Source organism: Colobus angolensis, unplaced genomic scaffold (genome assembly GCF_000951035.1).
Source record: "Colobus angolensis palliatus isolate OR3802 unplaced genomic scaffold, Cang.pa_1.0 Scaffold72, whole genome shotgun sequence".
Lineage (NCBI taxonomy): Eukaryota > Metazoa > Chordata > Mammalia > Primates > Cercopithecidae > Colobus > Colobus angolensis.
Window position 1 is genome coordinate 2,240,339 of NW_012120932.1, and position 5,492 is coordinate 2,245,830.

General features: G+C 46.0%; 1 protein-coding gene across 1 annotated transcript in view; it reads right to left on the reverse strand.

Annotated features, from left to right (window-relative positions):
- Positions 1-5,491, reverse strand: part of LOC105501491 (chromosome unknown open reading frame, human C9orf129) — a 26,753-nt gene extending 21,262 nt beyond the window's left edge. The window contains exon 1 of the mRNA XM_011927470.1: positions 5,389-5,491. The gene's annotated coding sequence lies outside the window, so the exon portion shown is untranslated. The remainder of the gene's footprint in view (positions 1-5,388) is intronic.
- Between the last annotated feature and the right edge of the window lies 1 nt (position 5,492).

The following is a 5,492-nucleotide window of genomic DNA, read 5'->3' on the forward strand; positions in this document are numbered from 1 at the left end:
GGCAGGAGAATGGCGTGAACCTGGGAGGCGGAGCTTGCAGTGAGCCGAGATCGTGCCACTGCACTCCAGCCTGGGCGACAGAGTGAGACTCCATCTTGAAAGAAAATAAAAGAAAAGAAAATTGCAACTACCATTAGGTTCTCAGCTAACTAGTGAGTTTTTTAAATATAAAAGGAATTGTTTTTCATTGTTCAGCAATTAGGTGACACACTTTAACACGTATTACAAGATGACTAATTTGGGATTCTGTGTTCTCTTAAAACCTAATTTCGTAAACCTGTCCTGATGTGTGCTGGCACGTGCTAGTCATCATTCCCACGCCACCTTGCAAAAGTGAAGAAACCTGTTTGGGAACGGAAAGCCACGAGGAGGAACCGAAGCAGGACAGCAGGACAAGGAGCTGGGCCCGCCTGAAGCTGGGAAGGAAAGCAGGGCCTGGAAGCCTCCACACTCAACATTGCATCTGACCTTGAGGAGTCAAAGGACAGGAAGAGAGCTCAGGGGCCACGTCAGCCAACACAAGTGAATGAGTGAGCAGATGGTGCCCATAACGGGCTGTTGCAGAGATGGCACAAGACCCGCAGTAACAAGGACCAACTGGGGCCCAAATGTCAACAGTGCTTCCAAACACCACCATCAGGAAACACGAGGACATGGGACGCAGACCCCCAGGAGCTGCACTCCCTCTTGGAACACTTAGGGGCTGAGCGCCTGTGATGTGTCAGGCTGAAGACTGGGCTGGGGGATGCCAGGAGCCCTGAGGCGGTGTCAGTAAGACATGTACTGCTGAAGACACTGAGAAAATAGAAAACCTGTGCGAGACAAAACAGATCCGCCAGGTGCTCTTTTCCTTGGGTTTGTTTTAATCGTGGGAGAAAACCAAGCCTAAAGCTTCCTGACTCCAGTTTCCCTCTTTATTCAGTAGATCTGCTTCTACAACCTCTTCATCTGAACACCAGGTGATATGGTTAGGCTTCAGGTTCCCACCCAAATCTCATCTTCAATTATAATCTTTATAGTACCCATAATCCGTGTGTGTCAGGGAGACAGCAGGTGGAGGTAACGGATCATGGGGGTCGTTTTCCTAGGCTGTTCTTGTGACGGTGAGTGAGTTCTCACAAGATCTGATGGTTTTGTAAGGGGCTCCTTCCCCTTTGCTCGGCACTTCTCCTTTGTACCCCCTTGTGAAGAAAGTGCCTTGCTTCTCCTTTGTACCCCCTTGTGAAGAAAGTGCTTCTCCTTTGCTTTTGCCAGGACTGTAAGTTTCCTGAGGTCTCCCCAGCCATGCTGAACTGTGAGTCAACTAAACCTCTTTCCTTTATAAATTATACAGTCCCAGGAAAGTTTCTTTATACTAGTATGAAAATGGACTAATACAGTAGTACTGAAGAGAGTGGGGTGCAGCTATAATGATACCCCAAAATGCGGAAGCAACTTTGGAACTAGGTGACAGGCACAGGTTGGAACAGTTTGGAGGTCTCAGAAGAAGACAGGAAGATGTGGGAAGCTTTGGAACTTCCTAGAGCCTTGTTGAAAGCTTTTGACCAAAATGTTGATAGTGATATGGACCATGAAGTCCAGGATGAGGTGGTCTCAGATGGAGATGAAGAACTTTTTACAGCTCAGTTACCTACTTCCTCAAAAGAATCACTTATGCCTGTATGCGGCTGTGTGGCTTTTGCTCTGATTTAAAATAAGATACAATTCCTAAAGGAATGGTGTCAAACTGGAACCTCTTCTTAGAACTATAGTCGGCCTTACCCCAGTCCCCATTCCTAGCCCCACCTAACAAATGCTCATCCATTACTTGGCATATGATTCTGAAACGTTATGTTAAACAAAACAAAAAAGACTACAAAGTCTTAAAAAAAAAAAAACTATACGGGCAAAAAAAAAAATTATACAGGCAGACACTGTATAATTTTCAAGTGTTACCAAAAAAAATATAGCTTTGAAAATGTTGAGTCCAAGATTAAATAAGTCAATATAATCCCTACCACCTTTAGTTTTCATCGCTTGCAAACATAGACTAGGCAAAACTGTCGAACCATTTTAAGCACGTGCAAACGGACATGTTTACTAAATCTCAATAGTCTACAGAAGATAAAAAGGCACAGAAAGGAAACTGTCATGTGACCTGTTCCCATTACACTACGGATCCAGTGTCCACAGAGGCAGGGTGGGGCCTGGAGCACAGCGGGTGGGCGCGGCGGCTGGCCATCCTGTAGGGAGAGGAGGACCAGCAGAGCCGGGGCCGAGCCTGGACTGAGACCAGGTGCAAGGTCGGTGCCCAGGCAGGCAAAGGATGGAGGAGCAACTCCCTAGAGCTAAGAGCCTGGGGGCAGCTGATGCCGGTCCAGAGCCTGCGGTGCTGGCCAGACCCCATGGGAAGAGCCAGATGCCGGTGCCCAGAAGACAAGACCTGGTGACAGGAGGAGGCAAAACCTGAGGGATGATGAGCTTGAAGAAGGCTAAGTGCAAGGCCCATGAGAAGTAAGATTATGAACTCAGTGAACAGGCTCGTCCTGCGCGGCACGTGAAAGAATTCAGAACAGCGGGAAAAATTAAACCACGGAAGCAAATTTCAAGTCAACAGAAACAAGAACTTTCTAAGAACGAGAGCAATTCAACAATGAAAAGGGTTGCTTTACTGACTGCTCGACTGCTCGTACAAGAACATTCTACAGCAGGGAGCTGGGCTGAACTTGACTATAAGCATCACTCTCCAAATCTTTTCCATCCCTGAAAGTGGATAGTGAGAGGATAGACAGCACAAGATACGGCATCATTCAAATCCACCCGGTGCCCGAGTCTCAAGTAGCAAGTTTTACCTAAATGTATTCAGTTCCTGGGTTCAATTATTCAGTTTGAACAGAATATGTGTACTGACTGAGCAAAGTTCAAGAAGGCAGGATAGAAACATTACACCTCATGAAAGCTGGTTACAATCCTGACACGGGGAGGCTGAGGCAGTTCAGACCAGCCCAGACGACACATCAAGACCCTGTCTCTACACACTCACAAAAGCAACACAAAAAACAAACAAAAATCCCAAATCCCATTTAGGCACCAAAATGTGTTCTGTAAGTTCTATGATGAAACAAGATAAATTAGTTTCTGACCATTCGTGGATTTTGGAAAAGCCCAACCTGAAAGGAAACTCTACCAGGTCTCTATTTTGAAGTCACTGGTAAACTGAACTGACATTCCTCATTTGTTACCAAATATTGAAACGCCAATAACAAACCCAACGTTAATAAACCTGAATGCATCCGCTTTAGGAAGACACACGCTGCAGTCTTTTAAATCACACAATGGCTCAAAGGAGGGTTCTTCCAAAACATTCGATTTTTAAGTTCAAAATAAAAATGACCTTCCAAAACGGCCACAAGATCAGGCAACCTGTGTCACTTCCTACTTCACTCTAACTACCACGAACTCACTGAAAATGGAGCGAAAGGTCGCAGAGCAGACACTGAAAGCAAAGTCCCCAGCACCAGCAGGAGAATCCAGTTTTCTACTTGGGAATTCTGGACCAGAAAGGCAAGATGAGTGGCCTTTCTACTGAAAGGGGGTAATGCCCTGACTTCCCTCTGGTGCCCTTTATTCTGTTAGCCTCCAGGGCTTAACATCAATGTCATCTGCATTAGCTTTCAAGATAAAAACTGGCCGGGCGTGGTGGCTCATGCTTGTAATCCCAGCACATTGGGAGGCTAAGACGGGTGGATCACTTGAGATCAGCAGTTCGAGACCAGTCTGGCCAACATGCTGAAACCCTGTCTCTACTAAATATACAAAAATTAGCCAGGCGTACACGCCTGTAATCCCAGCTACTCAGGAGGCTGAGGCAGAAGAATCACTTGAACCCGGGAAGTGGAAGCTGCAGTGAGCCAAGATCGCACCACTGCACTACAGCCTGGACGACAGAGTGTGACTCTGTCTCAAACAACAACAACGACAACAACAAAATGGATAAAGGTGAACAAGGACACATCTCAAAAAGAGCAAGTGCAGATTGGCATGTACAATACAGCCTTTAATTAAAAAGCAAAGCAATGCTATTAATTATCCCCTAGGTATGAGGTGAGAAAATCTAAAAATATGTTCAAGGGAGCTGTACATGACTTAGGCCTGATGTATCTCTTTTTAAATAAAAGAATGATCTCAAGCACAGGTTGCCATTTGTGTAACCCGAAGTAGGTACGCCACCACTCATTCTACTGTTCCTTCTATTTTTTGTTACGTTAATAGGTTAACAACCACAAAAAAAACTTTAGTAAAAACCTAGGAAAGGACGAGTATAGTAAGCAAAGTTATAGGACACAGTGAGGATTTAATGGAACACATTTTTAAGGAATGCCGTATTAGTAAAATACGGCAAAAGTGTAATATTGAATACCTGGTGAAAATAAAATTCTTTTTTAATGTTAATTTTTATTTTAAGTTCTAGGGTACATGTGCAGGACATGCAGGTTTGCTACATAGGTAAACATGTGCCATGGTGTTTTGCTGCACCTGTCAACCCATCACCTAGGTATTAAGCCCAGCATGCATTAGCTCTTTTTCCTGATGCTCTCCCTCCCCACACCTCAACCCCCAACAGGCCACAGTGTGTCTTGTTCCCCTCCCTGTGTGCATATGTTCTCATTGTTCAGCTCGCACTTACAAGTTAGAGCATGCCGTATTTGGTTTTCTGTTTCTGTGTTAGTTTGCTGAGGATAATGGCTTCCAGCTCTTTCCACGTCCTTGCAAAGGCCATGATCTCATTCCTTTTTATGGCTGCATAATATTCCATGGTGTATATGTACCACATTTTCTTTATCCAGTCTATCATTGATGGGCATTTGGGTTCAAAAGTCATAATAATAGCAAAAAACATATTATTGATGCTGACAGCAGGGATATGGCTAAATATGGCACCTCCACACTGGGGAGTATCATATCATCTCTGGAGAAGATAAGGAAGTCGTCACCAGCTTCTATAATAGGCCCCACTTACGGGTCACAGCCCCCAGGCTTGGTCAGTCCCCAACCCCCAAGGCCGTCCCTGCCCCCTGCTGAGCCCACTCCTCTGCAGGAGGCCTCGCGGGGGCTCCGCTCCTGCCCTGACCACAATAGGACAGAACGTGCACCGGATGGGTCAGGCCGTCCCCAGGCCTGGGGCAGTGTGGGCCGCCATGTGGTCTCTCACGTTTTCACTCTTCCATCCCTAGAGGACCTGCCTCTATCCTTTGACCCTTGTGCTAGAGCACTCAGCTGTCTCAGGCTGTATGACTGCAGAAAATCACGTTTCAAGAGAATAAATCTGTAAGATTTTATGGTGAATGAATTTTTCAGCCTCTTTGGATTACCGCAAGGTCCACGCTGATCCCAGAGGCGTTTACTCACCCACGTAGTGTGGTGGCTGCAGTGACGGAGGCTTGCTGGTCCCAGAATGATGTCCGCTTGCTCTGTTACATCCCACAACTGATTCTCAGGGCTTGGGGGCTGGA